The 17,316-nt window shown below is 50.1% G+C and overlaps 1 protein-coding gene across 1 annotated transcript in view; it reads right to left on the bottom strand.

Annotated features, from left to right (window-relative positions):
• LOC113458963 (CXXC-type zinc finger protein 4) overlaps window positions 1-17,316 on the bottom strand; it is a 184,918-nt gene that overhangs the window by 53,484 nt on the left and 114,118 nt on the right. The gene's annotated exons all lie outside the window — the stretch shown is intronic.

The raw sequence follows: 17,316 nt of genomic DNA, 5'->3' as shown, positions 1-17,316 counted from the left end.
GCTGACGAGGCAGCAGTAGCCTGCTCTGATTTCAGGAGAGCATCCCTGTGTGGGCACAAAGCCCAGGAAAACAAAACCACACCCCTCCCTGGCTCCCTCCCTCTGAAATGAGGGCTGGAAGGAGCCAGAGAGACCACCCTGCCTGCTCACTTGTGGGATCAGCTGTGCCCAAAGTTTTCCCTGCAGCGGCAAGCCCACCACCCTCCAGGTCACACACTTTCTTCCCAGTGCTTTCCGCTTTTACCACCAATCTCACTCGTTTTCAACCTCCTGGTCCCGTCCTGCTGCACAGCCTAGGCCTCTGGTCCTGTCCACCTTGCCCCCCACCTTCCTGCACCTACCATTTATCCTCAGCATAAATAAATCTTGCTCTTTCCACTCTCCTGTGCAGGACACGCTCCCAGTGCCCCACACCATCCTCAGTGCTCGCAGGCAAACTCTTGCCAATTAATTCATATTTTTCTCCAACAGCAGTGCTCAAACTGGGGCAGACAAGGCCACCTGAGCCCTTGCTAACACTGGGTGCAGAAAGTCTCTTTCACCTGAGATTTGCCCCTTGTCTCACCCAGTGAGGCATCTGCTTTTCCACTGCTGTGCTTCGTGCTCAGATTGTGATGGTCTACAACCCCAGCTGATCCTTTCTGCCTGCTAATCTGTGATTTTGCTAAACATTCCTGACCAGGGATGTGCACCATTTAATCTCACCTAAAACCAGTCCTTTGCACTTGTCCTTGTTGAAGCACCTCACCTTTTCTCCAGCTGTCCCTGTTGCCATGTATCCCACCATAGGGATGGGGCACAGAGGTGATGGTTCATTGTCAGTGGCTTTTTCCCACTCCATGGTCTGCATCCCTGTGGCATCTACAGGAGAGTGTGGCTTGAGACATCAGAAGCCTTGCTGGGTGAAGATGTATGATATTCATTGCCTCTCCTCATGGCTTATTGCCCTGTCATAGGAGGAAATAGGGTGAGTTTGACATGATTTGTTCCTGACAAATCCCTGTTGGCTGTTACTTATCTCCATGCTATATTCTAGAGGCTCATAAATAATTTGCTTGATTACTTCTTCCAGCGCTTTTCCATGTACTAAGTAGGCTGACTGGTCTATGGCTCCTTAGTCCCCTTGTTTTGCCTTTTTTCCAAGATGGGCATTCCTGTTACCCTCTCCCAGGCTTCAGAAACCTCCCCTGGTTGCTACCAGTTCTAAAAAAATAAAATTGCCAACCGCTAAATGACTCTTTCTGTGAGCTCCCTTGGATCTATTCTTGTGGAAAATATCCTGCTGTATTCTTCTTCCACCCTAAATTCTACCTCTTTGTTGCTGAGATGAACAATGTCAACCTAAAAAAGTTTGTTGGTGAATAAATGGGTAAAACTGGAGAAAATAAGAAAAATAAGGAAGTTATGGAGTGCTTTTGTCTTCCTGATATTACCTATTGCTGGCTTTTCCACTTTATTTAATAGTGGGTTACCCTTTCCTGGTCATCATGAGAATGAACTGAGATACCTGTGGAACATATCTGCATCAGAATGAGATGTTTCCTTGTGCTCTCTTAGAATACATGTAATGTATGGATGTATAAAATGTATGATTGTACATAAATACATAACAAAGATAAAAGAGTGGGTATAAAACAAGCCAGTGCTTTGCTACCAGAAGGGGCAGGATGGCCATGTGGACAGGGCATTGCCCCAGCACCAACTCTGCTCATTTTCAAACATCCCAGCCTGTGAGGTGGCTTGCCAAAAGAAATACCACCAAGCTGCAGCTTTTTACCACATGATGGAACACAAGCCAGAACAAACTTAGTGTCTTAAAACTCAGCTGTATAAACAGGAGGAAGCTGGTGTGTGAGCAGTCTTTCAAGTGTAAGCCAGATGTGAATCCAGCTGTGGTGCATCCCTTCCAAAGCCAGGGTTTCAGGAGCAGTGACTTACACAGCCCTGTCTGCCCTGCTCCCCTCCTCAACACAGAAACTCGGGCTGCTGTGCTCCTGTCAGCCAACACTGCTCTGCGTTAAAAAGGAGCATCTCCACATTATCCTCAGACTTGGAAATTAAAAATCAGTTTGACAGACTTTGATGGTATTTGCTGGCGACTCCCTCTCCAAGGGAGGAAATTGCAAGTGGAGACTACTTTTTAGAAAAATAAAATATTTTGTTTAATTGGAAATAATACAAGCAGTATTCTGCAGTATAAAAATCAAAACCACAAAAATAAAACCCTGAAACCCCACAAAACTCCAACAAAAAGCATGCAGCCCCTCAAAGACCTGAGCTGTGACCTGACTGGTTTTGTGAGATAATACTGGATATCCTGGATAATCAAAAACATCTTTCAGGAATGTGGTGCTTCGAAGATCCTATCTATATGTCAGAAAAGCTTAGGCCTCTTGTGTCTGAGATCAATTACAGAACTGGATAGGAAATAAATGTTGCCTCAGTGCAAATGTGGAGGGAATTTTGTCCATCTTAGTTGAAACCAGTCCCCCAAAACTGGTCTAAGAAAGTAGCCATTAAACTCCCTCCCCATCAGAAAAGATGAAGAAGGATTTATTAATTCTAGCCTCACTGGGAAAAGACCTCTGAGAGCACAGGGCTAGTTTACATCTGCCAATTATTGCCATTTTTTTCTTGGCCTTGCTCTCCAAAGGGCAATGCCACATCTGGTCCCTGTTTTGCATCACCAGGGCCTGGGTACATCCTGGAGTGTCACTCATAACCATCCATCACTCAGTGCAGCCCACAGACCTCTGGGCTCTAACAACTGGGAGGAGAAGAGAGCAGGAGAGAGGGAAGAGATATGCATTGCAGCCTGTGGACACACCCCAAGCACAGCAGCATCAAAGAGCTGCATTTCAGAGTGACCTCGCACGTCTGGGTTCACAGAGAGGCCCTGGGAGCACAGCCCCAGGAGGGCCTGGCAGATGGACAGACATCCATCCCAAACTGGCCTGCATGCCAAGAGCCACTGCAGTGCCAGAATGACCCTCTATGACTGCAGGCAGCCACTGCAGGCCCGGGGACCTGGCCAGTCCACTGCTGCTGCTGTCAGGGTAAGGTCATGAACTGCAGGCTGTGCCAGGGAAGAAGACTCGGGAAGGAGTGGCTTCCCAACTCCACAGCTCACACCCTGCCATCAGGTGTCCTGGAGCTGCTCTGACACAAGGTACCTCAGAACCACATATTCTGGTCCTGGTTCTGCTGCTGGCAGTCAGCTTCTTGGGGAAAAGAGACCTCCCAAGCATGTGGCACAGCCGTGTGAAGGCAGAAATTGCCTCAAAACCACACACTCCAGTTCACAGAATCAGAGAATGGCTTGGATCAGACAGGACCTCATTGACTTTGTTTCCAGTTCCCCTGCAATAGACAGGGACACCTTCCACTTGACCACGTTGCTCAAAACCTCCAACCTGCCCTTGGGCCCAGCAGTTCTGGCTCCTTTGGTGACTTATCAGTCCCTGATGCAGAACTGGCTGCCCCAGCACACACCAGCACACACCAGTGCCTGCCTCTGACCCAGCAGCTGTGCAGCCAAGACACACAACAAGAACCAACATCATCCGGGTTGTCCATTTGCCCTGCAAACATCCTGCACCCAGCCTTCCCACCCTGCTTAGACCTCAGCAGTCTCTTTTCTTTGACAGGCTTCAATTCCCAAATCTGATAACAACTCTGCATACTGATTTTCTCATTACTGACAAGGACCCATTCCCAGCCACAGTAGCAGGAGCTTCCTGACCATACCCACCACCATCAGCCTTCACCTTCATTCCTGAGGCACCTCTCCAGGTGTGCTGCTAGTTCAGCCTCAGGGAGGTATTGCACAGGAGTTGTGCCATCAGAGAGGAAGGAAGCTTGCAGGAGAGGAGACAGCTGCCACCCTCAAGGATATGTGTGGTTCTTTCTAAGGAGCCACAACGAGTGCTCCAGGGCAGCATCAAGGCAGGAGGATAAAGCATGGAGTCTGTCAACCAAAACATAGGAACAAAGCCATTTCCTCCAGACACAGAAGGAAACAGGGCACTTGTGTGGAAGAGACTGGCCAAGGGCCAGCAATGACCTCACCCCAGCATATTGGGTGTATTTACCACTGAGATGGAGATCTTCAAATACCAATGAAGGAAAAAACCCCAAAATCTGAGGAGGTCGGTCCCATGCTCTCAGTAGCAACTTTGTTTGAGTGGTGAATGTTGGACTGGAGTCCTGGATAAAACAAGAAGTGCAGCCAGGTACTTGAGATGGCATATAAACCTAAAATATGTTTTTCTGTTCACTGTCATTATTGATATGGATCCAGCTCTAGTTGCTGTAAAGCTTTGCACCAGGCACTCTTTGCCCTGTATTTTAAAGGTCAACGAACATGGTTTTTCACCTATAATTTAATTTGATTTAAAGTATAGAGTAGTGAACAACATAGGATAAACATCAAACTTTTATCTTGGCAAAAAAAAAAAAAAAAAAAAAGGAGTTGCAAATATTGTAGTTGACAAGTGAGGTGCTTGGCAAGATCTGCATTGTGCCCAAGCACTGAATTCCCACTCAGACAAAGAATTTGTGGGTGGGACTTGGCTCCAGGCAGCTGCTTAATTGAACCTCACCATCAGGGCAGATGTAACCATTTTTCAAATTTCAGAGGACTGGGCTGGACATCTCCCACCAAACCCTTCTGCAAAATGCCAGCACTTGGCCCAACCAGAATGAGAAAGTCATGAGAAATGCTGAGTTTTATGGAATGGGAGGCTGAATGTTATGAAGAGACCTCTTTTCTGTGCAGCACTTCAGTGTTTTACTAGAGTCACAGCGAAGCAATTATTAATGCCCCCAAAGCTCTCACAAGAAGGTAGCGAACTGCAAGGGGCCACCACCAGCAGCCCATGCAGTGCATTGGTGGGAAGATGTGCCCCATATTCCCAAAGAAGCATTGGCATCAGCTCAAGCCCTGGTCTGGGATCACGGAGTAACACTGATGTGACACATTATCCAGAGCCTTGGGAAAGCAGTTCCAAGTTCATAACCTGATGATTAAGTGGACAACCTTCTTGGCCTGACCATTGATGTAATTTTTTAAGGCTCACCTTTAGGAGAGGTAGGTGCATTAACTGAAGCACAGCAGCCTGGGGACTGGGAGTACCCATTGCCACAGAGTTTGTGGCAGGATTTGTGCCCCTGGAAAGCACAAGTGTGATGGGAAGGGTTTTTCCAGGAGAGTGCACCTGTGTAAGCTGGGAGATGTGTGTCACTGTAGTTTCAGACCTCTGGTGAAAGCCAGGCTCAGCACATCCCCCACTTTGGAATGGGTGCTTGTGCCAACAGACAGAGGTGACAGCCATCAGTCCCTGGGAGGGCCACAAGGCTGATGCATGAGAAGGTTTGGCGGGGAAGAAGACAAAAGCATGATGCTGTGAGGCTCAAGACCCTCACACTTTTGAAAGGCAAGCAAGGAAGAGCCTGGCTCTCTCTAGTGACACTGCACGTTCCTTGTAGCTCATGACTCTTCTCACTGCAGAAATGAAGGAAAAAGCAGATTTACCTTTGCTCTCAGGAGGTGTCCAAAGACAAGACCAACAGTAAGTCAGCCTGCAAGGAGTCCACAGTGAGCACCCATTGGAATCAGGAGCATCCATTGCCAAAGAGTTTCCAGCTGGGTGCCTATGGAGACTGCAGGAGGGCAGTAAAGGGGTGAACAGTGTCACCCATCAAGAACAGAGCAGACAGTTCTTGGAAATAAATCCCATGTTCAAGCAGTCAGCTCTGAAGGTAGGTAGGACTCTACTGCTGCTTGCTCTTCAAATCAGAAATGCTTTGCAAACAGCCCCCAAATTCATGTGAAGGACTGAAGAGCATGTAAGCTCAGGTTATGGGAGGGAAAGACTGAGCTGCTCTTTGTGCTGCAGCTGGGAGGATGCCCAGCCAGCTCTGGCCATTGGCCCTGGAGCCATGACAGGATGGTTGGGCAGGATGGCACCAGCAGGGAGGCCATGGGGACAGAGCATGGGCTGGGAGGTGCAGCCTGACCCTGCACCACACCCACACCTGGCCCCTCTGTGCAGCACCAAACACCTCTCCCCTCACCTGGGATGTCCCAAGGACACCCTGACTGTGCCACCACCACTCCCAGCGCAGGGCCCAGAGTGCCCACAGGTCACTGAGAGCCTGGGGCCACACAGGGCCACCCCCCCTGCCCCAGCGTGGGCCAGGACAGCAGGGACCCCAGCCCCAAGCACGGTGAGCCAGCTTCCTCCTCTCGATTCCCCTGCACCTCTCGCAGGCTTATGGTTTCCTCTCTGATGACAACTCGACTGCTGCTTCATTGTCTGAGGTACAGGGGGCACCTCTGGCAGGGAAAGCATCATTCAGAGAGCTAAAATGTGAAAAAAGACAACTCATGTTTTCAAGCAGTTCTCACAACCTCTCCTAGCCCAAAGCTGAGCACCTCATTGGTTTGAGGGACAACAGAAGTGTCAAAAGCTGCTCCTCCCGTTCAGTTTCAAAATTAGAAAACAAGACTCAAGTTACCTTTTGCCTCCCAGGCAGGAAGTGACCCATACTCATCCTGCAGCATCTAGAACTGGCAGGTTGGGGTCTGGGTGGGTGGCTGACTCTCATTGCCCCATGCCAGGATGGGGAACACTGAAAGCAGTGGGTCTGCTTGTTGTGCAGCTTTTAGGAATGACTTTCCTGCCAGGGACAGGTGGGCTTGATCAGAGTAGGAATACTGCTTATTGGGAAGAATTGAGACATTTTCTTTAAATAAATTAAAAAAAAAAAAAAAAAAAAGGAAAAATTTGGAGTCAGTGTATTTCTCTTGCCTGCAAGATGCCCCTGAGCTTTTGTGTCTGTTTGGCTGCAGTCTCCTGGTTTCTTTGTTGTCGGAGCGCGTTTCACTCTCGTGTCAAAGTGTGTCAACTCTAACCTTTCCCTCTGCAATGCTGGCACCCCTCCAGCCCCCCAGCCAGCCACAGCATCCCTGCACGGCCAGCAGGCACCTCCTCCCCCCAGCACAGGCAGAAAGGTAATTAAAACTGTTTAGGTATTTCTGTTGTTGTTGTTGTTGCTTCTTTCTAAGGCTCAACAGCGTAAATGTGACTTCTGCTCAATTAAGCCCTGGGATAAAAATAAAAGGAAAGAAGGACTTAGAGCAGTTCTTTATTTTTGCACATTAAAACTGGAGCCTGAGATTTATTGAGACCCCCTCCCACCACCCTCATTGAAGGAAACCTTCAAATAAATCTTCAAATAGAGATGTCTCCAGCCAAAATGACCATTATTATCCACAAGCAGGCATACATATACACACACACACACACACACACACACATACATCAGTGCATACATACACATGCACACATACCTATATATAAACCCCAAATCTGTTTGTGCCTATTCCTGCTAATGCTAAGGGTACATTCCTCCCCATTACAACAGCATTTGCACATTTATAGGAGGAATAAAGAAGGAAAAGAAAAAAGATGCATGATACATGCGGAGGAGCCTTTCCTCTGCCATCCAGAGAAAGAAGAACTAAAAGGATTATAAAAGTTCAGATTAAAATGATATAAAATCTAGCATTTGGCTCCAACACTAGTGCCTTGGTCCTCTGTAGCTAATCTGTATGCACTCTGTGACCTCCTCGCAGCGAACCCTGCTAAATATATTATTCCCACGGGGGCTTTCACTGCTGCTTGGTGTCAGAAATCAATATGTATGAGGCGCGTGGATGGGAATTTCTAATAGATCTGCCTGGCCCTGTGCTGCTTTTCAATATCTGCCTTGGACTATTAGTGCCGGCTCGGTGCCTGTGAAATAACCGAGATAATCTTTTAAGGTGCACTGTTAAGGTGGAACCTAAATGTTGCCGTTTCAATTAAAACAAAAAATATATATAGATAGATAAATCAGTCAGCATTGTGCATAACCTTGTGTGTAGCCCGATTATAAACAATGATGGGGATTAAAGTATTAGGGAGAGTATGCTAATGTCTAGATTTCTGAGGAAGAGCTTTAGTTTCTTTCTCAATTTTTTATTAACAGAAAATGGCATAGATTCACGGGAGGAGGGGGGAGGAATTAAAAGTGGAGGGAATGAGGGATGGCACATTGTGTGTGCAGTCGCCTCCATGCCGGCGGAGCGGCGGAGGTGAAGGAGCGGGATGGCTGTGTTACTGCAGATAATGCACCCATTTTACCTCAGCGGCACCAGGCAGTGCCTCTGCAAGGCTCTCCATTTTACACGGGTTTGTGCACGGTGGAGTTGTTGCCTGAGTGATCCTGCGTGGGTTTTTGGGGGGTTGTTGGGTTTTCTCGATGATGGGGGAGCCTTTCTCAGTTACTTGCATTCTTGCCCCCGGCTGTGGCTTCCCCTGACTCTCCTGAGGGTGCTGAAGGTGGGCAGGAGTGCGAGGTTGAGGGTGCCCCTGCAGCCCCCACGCCAGGGCAGGGTGTCCCCCCATGCAGGCAGGCAGCAGGGTGAGGCTCAGGTCTGGAGCAGGCTGAGGGAAGGCTGCATCCTGCTCTTTCATTCTCCTCCTCACTCTTTGTTTTCAGCTGAATGCACAGAGGAAGCTGTCTCAGCTCACTGCACAGAGGTGCAGCTATAAAAGCAATAACCGGCTAAAGGACCGCTCGCTCTCCCTTTTTTTCCCTTTTTATTAGGGGAAAGGTAATCACTAATCCGTGCATCTGCTCCCCCAGCTTTACAGGCGGCCAGGCTGAGTTCAGCCCTGTGCAGGAGATGACAAGTGGAGTCACCACCCCAGAGGATCCGTTTCAGTCATGTTTAGCTCCGCTGCCCTTGCAAGGTTGTCACCCTACCAGAGGTTGAAGAACTGGTGCACAGCCCTGGTATTTTTCTTTCCCCCTCTCTCCTCCTTGCACACTTCACTTAGCATGGCCCAATCCACCTGACAACTCTCCAAAGTGCCCTGGACTGCTTTTCTGGCTTGAGCTGGAGGCAGGGGGGCAGAGCAGCAGCCCACCATTAAGGATGTGGGTCTGGGGAGAAGCATAGGGAGAAATCTCTAACCTAGGAGCGCTCACACTGTGTAGGCCTGCCCATCAGGATAAAAGCAAAAGGGTCCAAAGGAGTTTTATGCATTCAAATTTCACAGCAACCCCTTGAAATGAGAGGAAGACGGAATTGGATCAGTTTCATTCTGTTTTATGTAATAACTGTGCTTTTCTCCACAGATGCCATGACCCTGCAGGATGCAGCCCTGCTCCCAGAAAGGGAAAACCACGAGTGTTACCAGAGAAATATGAACATGGCTTTTCTGACACTTTTCTGCTTCAGTTTCTGCTTAGTGTCGTGCACAGACATAAAGTAAAAGAAAACAAAAAACCCCCAAACAAAAAAAATACTCTGGGTGGTTTTTGGAGCTTATTGTTTTGTTTGTTTTCTTTTCTTATGCTCAGCCATAAATAAGCCATAAATCTCTCTAGTCCCTGAAAAATTTCGCCTGAATATACTCCTGCCCCACGCACTGTATATAAATAGATCAGAACAGCAAAGCTCAATTCTAGATTTGAAAATCCACCTGCAAAGATTGCAGGTATTTACACCCAGGGAGTGGCTTCCCAGCAGCTCCTCTGGAAAACAGGACCAGGCAGGGATGTGTGCACATCTCAGCTCTGCTGCCCAAGGTCCTGGTCCAGCACAGACGCAACAGTGTTGAAGGCCACGGGAACTGAATTCCAGGTGTGTATTTTGGATTAACTATCCCTTGCATCTGGGAAAATGCAAATGTTTATAAAGGGCTCCACCATGGCTGGTGGTTTTATCCCAGATGCTGAGATCCAGCTCACTCTGTGCCTCAGCTTCTCACAGTATTTATAATGCAAACACTTCTTATCTAAGGAACGCAATTCCCAACAGTTTAATAGGGCTGAAGTTCCCTTCCCGCCTCCCCTTTCCCAACCCATCAATTAGGTAGGTATATGTGAAAATAAACAACCTATGTGTTTTCTGCATCTCTGAGGAGGTGTAATGGTGCAAAGTGCTGGTTATGTGCATTTACTCAGGGGAAAAGGGGAGCAGAGTGGGTCTTTGCAAACGGCAGGTTTGGTTTTTCCGTGAATGCTGGAAAAGAGCAGTTTCAGCAGCACAGGCAGTGCTGGAGAAGGAAAAGGCAGGGATTGCATGCATGCTACAGCTTTGCAGAGTGGCCATGGCTATTGCCAACAGCAGGAGTGGTGGAAATGAGATCCAGAACCTAACCCTGATGCCCCAGATGTGGCAGGCATCAGGCTGTAACCCAGAAAAATTCCCCTCCGTGAGTGTGGAAATCCCTCATCGCTGTTTTCCTGATCCATTTAGTCTCCTGTCTTTATATTCAAGGCAGCAGAGTAAGCCATAGGAGTCCATTATGGAGCACAGCTGATAGTCCCTTTTAGTTTGCTTTGCTTTAGTCCATGCTGACCACCAGAGCTCAAGTACAGACCTGAGTCCATATTTAAACAAAAGGATTCCTTTAATACATTTTTAAAATCCACACTCACACCTATACTTCAGAGAGGTTGCACACCTCCAGTTCTCAGAAGCCTCCAAAGCAGCAAAAATCCATCTGGGGTACCACCAAGCCAGTGAGTGCCACATGAAGCACTGTTGGTCTTCTGATTAACTCTCATGGTATAAAATATCACCAAGGTGTAAAATCATGTGTGCATGTATCAAAACAGCGAGTGAGCCATTACTGACAAAACCACTGGAGCTGCTAGGGCAGCAGGCTGCAGAAGGTGGACCAGCTGCTCCTCAGCTTGCCCCTATCCTGTGCCGTGGATACACCATGCAGCACCAGGACAAATGCCTGCCGAGGCAGAGCGCTGCTTTGTGTGACCTTTCGCCACGACCTCTGCCTTATTGCCTCACAAACCACATCTGCAAAGATGGGATTTGACAAGAAGTGTCATGTCTCTTCCATCCTAAAGGCAAATAAATGTCCCTTTCGATCGTGGCTGTCACACGCCACTCATGGCTGAGTGACACCCCAGCCCAGCAAATTACTCCTACCCTGCCAGCTGCCAGCATTGGAAATGCAGCTGGTTTGGAGACACTCCTGGATAAAGGCAGAACCAGCAATAATCCCAGACTACAGTCCACCCTGCAGTACTCATATGCAATGTAGGTACCCCATCAGCACCCAAGTAAAGAAATTGCTTTTGCAGTAAGCACAACCTTTTTGAAGGTGGGCATTCCACAGCCATGCTGTGAAGGGAAACACAGTTAAATCAGCTCAGCAGAAACCAGCTGCTGGCTGTAGGGAAAGTCACACCAGTGCAGGCAGATCAGCCCACTGGTGCTCTCTCTCCACACAGGTGAGGGATTCCACACCTGGAGAGGTTTATGGCCCCTTCCACTGCATGGAGAGGCACAGGCACACTGCCACCTGCAGCGCTGCTGGCAACCACAGCAAGCAGTGCCCAAGGGTCTGGGAAGGGACTGGGAGAGGCTGCTGGTATGTGACCGTGGCCTGTGCAAAGACAGCAACTCCTTTTGGATCCTGATCTGGCAATGAAGTCACGCCCATGTTCTGGATGAGGCATAAGTGTAGGAGGCAGCCACTCCCCAGAGGAACCCCCATTTATAGTGGCACATTTGGGCTTTCCTTGCATGTCCTGGGGGAAAAAACCTACCACTTCCTTGTGGAAGTTGAGATCCTTTTTCCACGCTGTTCCAGGGAGTTCCCACCACACCACTTGAGCACCATGCATGGCAGCTCCCTGAATTGCTCCTCTGGTGTCCTACCAAGGCGCTGCCCGCGCCTCTGTGGGCCAAGTACAAGGCAGAGTAGAAACAGGCTTGAAAGCTGCTTGTGACAGCGTCCATTAGAGTATGAATGGAGAAAAATGTCATCCAAACCTGAAACAAAGAGCCCAGAGCAGCTCCCGATAGTGCAGAGCCCTGGGGTCAGTGCGGGCATTGTGTCACACCGCTTCTGTCCTATGCCAGGCCCATGGCCAGAGCAGGGTGTCCCTGCAGGGCATCTCCTGGAAATGTGGCCATGTGCCTTGCACTGCCAGGCTCCTCAGACACTGGGGAAGGGCAGTGAGGAGCAGGTTCCTCCCATGAGGGGCCAGGGAGAGGCAAATGCTCTGATGCAGCGTGGGAGGAGAGACCAGCAGGGGCCGCGGGCAGGGCCAAGAGCCCAGGTGCACCCACGGGGTCACAGCCATGCTTGCTTCCTCTACACACACACAGACAGCACTGCTGGGCTTTGCCCCTCTCCTTGCAGTGCTGCCGCCTCCCTTCAATGAAGGGGTGGGGGACAGCTCCCAGCACAGCAAGTGATGCTTGCATTTGATAGGAGATGCTCTCAGGGTTGTATTTTTAATATCTGTCTACCCCTCCAGAGCTGTAGCACCTTTATTTGTGGAAGTGCATGTTTTAAGCAGTGTTTCAGCACTCTTTCTCTGGCTAAAGCATCCTCACCAGAAGCTCTCGGTCCCTGCCATAGCTCCGGCAGCGCTGGCGATCCTGACCCGAGCCTGGGTTTCCCATTGAAAACCTCCTGGGAGCAGCTTCTCCCAGGCAGAGCCCTGAGGGAGCCGCAGGCACCGCTGCGCCGGGCTGGGCTCCCCCCGCTCCCGGGCCTCTCGGGAGCCACAGCGATTCATCTCAGCCCTGCTCGCAAATTGCTCTGTGACCACACAACGCGAGCCGGCCATTCAGGCTGAGCCCTGGCCCTGCATTATCCAGAGGGCGAATCCCGCTGAGCCTGGCATCGCAGCCGCGCTCCCGCAGCTCGCCTCGCCTCCCAGAAGGCAGCTCCCAAGGGCTGCTACTGTGGCAAAGGCAAAACTCCATCCAGTGGAAAGCAGGAAAATTTTACATCTCCCAGCTCCCCCAGAAAATGATGAGTGCAGGTGCTGCCACACTTGCATTCGCTCCCAGCTGCTCCAGCTGCAAGCAGGAGGTGCCAGCTGAAATATCCCAGGAAGGGGCTTCCGGCATGGCTACACCATTGGTGCAGGGGCTTCCACCTCGCTCTGACCTGAGCGAGGCCAGAGCTCATGGAGTTGCTCAGCTGCACTAATCAAGGTCCCTTTTCCCTCTTTTTCTCCCCATATGGAAATGCAGGTTATGGACCCATTCAGAGGGAAGGGAAGGGAAGGGAAGGGAAGGGAAGGGAAGGGAAGGGAAGGGAAGGGAAGGGAAGGGAAGGGAAGGGAAGGGAAGGGAAGGGAAGGGAAGGGAAGGGAAGGGAAGGGAAGGGAAGGGAAGGGAAGGGAAGGGAAGGGAAGGGAAGGGAAGGGAAGGGAAGGGAAGGGAAGGGAAGGGAAGGGAAGGGAAGGGAAGGGAAGGGAAGGGAAGGGAAAAAAAAGTGGGAACAGAGCCAAATCGCATGGCATGTCTTTAATGAAGTAAAAAGTAGTAAAAATACTAACAAACCTAATCTCCAGCCCAGCACTGCCTAGGTGCAACAGCAGAGATGGTCTTTGGGCTGTGCCTGGTGTACTTGGGCTGGCTGGGACACAGAGGCAGGTGTACCATACCTGCAGTCCTGTGCAGCAATGCATGCCCACAGTTCTGTCCCTGCCCCTCTGCCTGGAGGTGTCCCTGGCCCCAGGCCCCAGGAACTGAGAAGCCCCATCTGTACAGACCAGAACAGCCCAGCAGAGCAGCTCCTGCCCTTCCCAGGCATGCCAGGAGCCAGCCAGGAGCTGCATTTGGTGACCCCATAAGGCAGTCCTCCTGGGCATGCTTCAGCCCAGAGGGGCAGTTTCTCCTTTCAGCCCCTAGGCTGCACCAGGGATGCTCAACTCCTGTGGTTACCTCAGGTGAAAGCAAAATTACCAACCCCATGGCTTCTCCCATCTCCTCCCCAGGTCCTGTAAGAGGTTTAGGGCAGCCCAGTTAGGACACAGCCTTGAGCAGCCTGCTACTGTTTTCCATGGCTACTGGCAGCTCTGGTACCCAGCTCATGACCTATGGGAATATGGCAGTGATGGCATTAGGCACAGGCATGTCCCTGGTAGGCTCAGATGGGGAATGCCTTTGCTCCCTGAGGCTGTCCTCTCCTGCAAAAGTGGCAAACACACAAGTGGTAACAAAAGCATTCAAGGGAAAGGCATTGTAAAAAGGGAATTCAGAAGACAAATATCATGTTCTGGGCTGAAAACAAAAAGCATTTCCCAGTGCAGGTTCCCCATTCCCATCTCCCCGCAGATAAAGTCTGCCTCTTCCCAGCCACCTCCCCATTCATTTGCAGACAGAAGCATGGGAAAGCAAGCAAGACTCTGCAATTAGAGTACTCTAAGAAAAATGCCGACTTGCCACGGCCAGACAAGATTGCTTTTTCATGGCTCTGGATTCCAGACTGTGCCAATTCGATGCTCAGAGCCTGAAGGACCACTGAGGCTTGGCACAGCTCAGTGCAGCCACTGCAGCAAGAGGAGATGCTCCTTCAGCAGCCACAGCCAAGCACAGCATCCCCAGGAGCCAAAAGCCACGAGTTTTGTCTCCTGCACCTGCACAGGGGCAGGAGCAGACCCCAGTTCCACAGGTGCAGTTATGGCAGCAGAAGGCACTTGACCCCCCCCCCCCCCCCAAAATAATGCAGAGGAAGAGCAAGGAAAAATTCTCCCTTTAGTTGAACTGACACCAGGAAGTCCAACGCCCATTTTGTTTAAAGGGAAGATATTTGAAGGAGCAGCAACAACACACAGGAGGACGAACCACAGTGCTGTACATCCCACATCTTGTGCAGATTGCTGCCAAATTGGTGGGAAAGTGACACATCCCAGGCAGAACAAAAACTTTAAAATAATAATTAATGAATTATTACTGACAATTGGAAAAAAAATCCCAGTGGCTTATACAAATGAACGTTGGCTTCTGGAGTTTCTAGCGATAATAAATATTTAAACACCTCCCTTGTTTTAACATAAAGCAGAAGAGAAATGCAGCAATCGCAGTGGGAGTGGCAAAGTGTCAGAGCAGCAGCGTGGAGTGTTGGATCAAAACACAGCAGCGACTCGCACCCCATCCGCAGGGAGCAGGGAGGGGGACACCCCACCCCCGGAATGGCACTGCCAGGGCATCCCCATCACTCCCAGCACATTCCTATGAACAACCCCCCTGGATATAACCTGTATCTGGGCTCAGCACACCGGGCCAGGACGCTGACAAACTGGGTTGCTGGTTCTTTTCAGCGGAGCCAGAGACAGAAATTGCAGCCCTCACAGTGCAAGTGCCAGGAGACCATCTCTTCTGCATGCTCCTTGGGGCACAGTTTGGCATCTCTGGGAAGCATTTTGGCTGGCAGTACCACAGCCAGCCACCTCTCTTGCCCAGCTTTTCCTTGCCATCATAAAAGTGGTATTTTATGCTAAGGGGATGCCCACCCTAAAATCCCTGACGCACCCCAGCTGCTTCCAGCCTTGCTGGTAGAGAACCAGTCTGAGTCTCCCCACACAGCACAGCAGAATTAACGCCCTTCTCACTCCCTCCTTTACCCCTAGCAAAGCTGGTGGCAACATCTGCCATTTACATCACCTGCAGTGCCTGTTACAAGGTCCCATTTTTGGCAGTTCATAGCTTTACTCATACCTTTAATCCTGCAGGCTGAAACCTTTCAGGCAAAACATCTGCCTCCAGCTCAGTGTCTGCCTTGAGCTAGGTGTGCTCTCAAATTCCTAGCAAAACCAACTCAGCTGTTTCCAAGAAAATAATTAGAGAAAAAAATTGGCTAAGACATGGCTTTCTTTAACCTCTTTTCCAGAATCCTCACTGTGGCCAGAGAAAGTTTGGGACGTGCCAGTGATGGATCAAGCACATGTCTTACTCTCTGCCCCTCAGAAGTCCCCCCAGATTTTCTCAGCACCAGCATTTTAGGGCACATGTAACCTACATATTCACTGCTATCATTGCAATCTGCATCAGCTTCCTGACCCTGCCATGCTGGGGATGTCAAAAGTCCAACACTGACTGCTTCAGCTCAGTATCTGCCAGTGGAACCCAGTGGCACAAGCAGAAGAGCAGCAGCCCACACACTTGCTGGGGCACCACTCCACACACCAAGCACCTACCTTGCAGGTGCTCCAGCCTCCAGGAGCTCAAGCCTCCGTGCAGTTGCAGCCACATCACCTTCCCAGGACACAAAGCACAGAGCTGGGGACTGCTGGCAGGAACCACAGCATCTGCCATATCTGCCCTCCTCTAGGGAGGAGAGGGGCTAAAGGAAGGAAATACAGGGGAAAGGGGAACAAAGAATAGGAAAGCAAGAGTGAGCAAATTAGCTTTTTCCTCTGCCTTGCTGGGGAGCTGCAGTTTTCTCTGGCTGCTGCAATTCTAGCTTATGTTATTGAAGTAAGATGTGCTGGGTCACAACAGGAAAAAGAAAATCATCAGCTAATAATCCTGCTTGTCCTCATCTCTGCAGTGACTGCCTCAGGATCATCCCCATCTTCTAAAAGTCACTCTTTCCAGCAGAATTAGGAAAGGCAGGGGCCAGAGCAGTGGTCCCCAAAGATCCCTGTCTAGGCCAGCTGTGGCTCTGGCAGGGTCACTGTACACAGAAGCTGGGTCCTGTCCAGTCCAGCTGTGCCATTCAGTGACACTTGATCTCACTGCTTGCATTCAAGGCCTGAAAGCTGACAAAACATGAGCCCTTCTACTGCTCCTAAATTCCCATTTTCTCTTTGGTGAGATTAAGATTACCTGTGTGGCTGGGCCTCCAGCGGACTGAAAAATACAATTTTTATGCATAATGCTTGTGACACACTTCAGATGAACATATGGAAAGGATGATGATTTCTTCACAGAGAGGACTACATGTATGCAGACATCAGGCCAACCTATTTTACCTTTGCTGCCTCTCTCTGCACAAAGCGCCATTCCAGCCCAATGGCCTCCTTGCAGAGACCATGTAAAGGGTTATCAATTACTGCCAGCTCCCTCATCTACCGAGATGTCTTAAACAGCTAAGGCATGAGAATCCATGTTCCTTCTGTGTACTTCACTCAGTGCTGCCCAGCTGTTTGAGCTTGAACTAACCACCGAGAAAAGAAAAACTCTGCACCACCTGCAGAGTCATTTTTGACCAGACATTTGCCAGGCACAGCAGGCCAGGGAGCATCAGAGCCCAGGAGCGTGAGAAGATGCTGGCCCTGGCCTGAGTGTGCTGGGAGGTCGCGCGGCCGCGCGTGTTCCAGCTGTGCCCGCGCCGGCACACAGCCTGCAACGAGCATCACCCGGCCAGGCCACTGAGCCACGCTGCAGGCAAATGCTCTGCTTAATTGGTCTCAGCTGGAAGCTGCCCTGTGCATGCCAGAGTGTTTAAGAAAGCAGGTCTACAGGAGAGAAGACACCAGAGTAAC

The sequence above is a fragment of the Zonotrichia albicollis genome, chromosome 5 (genome assembly GCF_047830755.1).
Source record: "Zonotrichia albicollis isolate bZonAlb1 chromosome 5, bZonAlb1.hap1, whole genome shotgun sequence".
Lineage (NCBI taxonomy): Eukaryota > Metazoa > Chordata > Aves > Passeriformes > Passerellidae > Zonotrichia > Zonotrichia albicollis.
The sequence above is the reverse complement of the archived record's forward strand: the minus strand, read 5'-3'. Positions and strand labels throughout refer to the sequence as shown.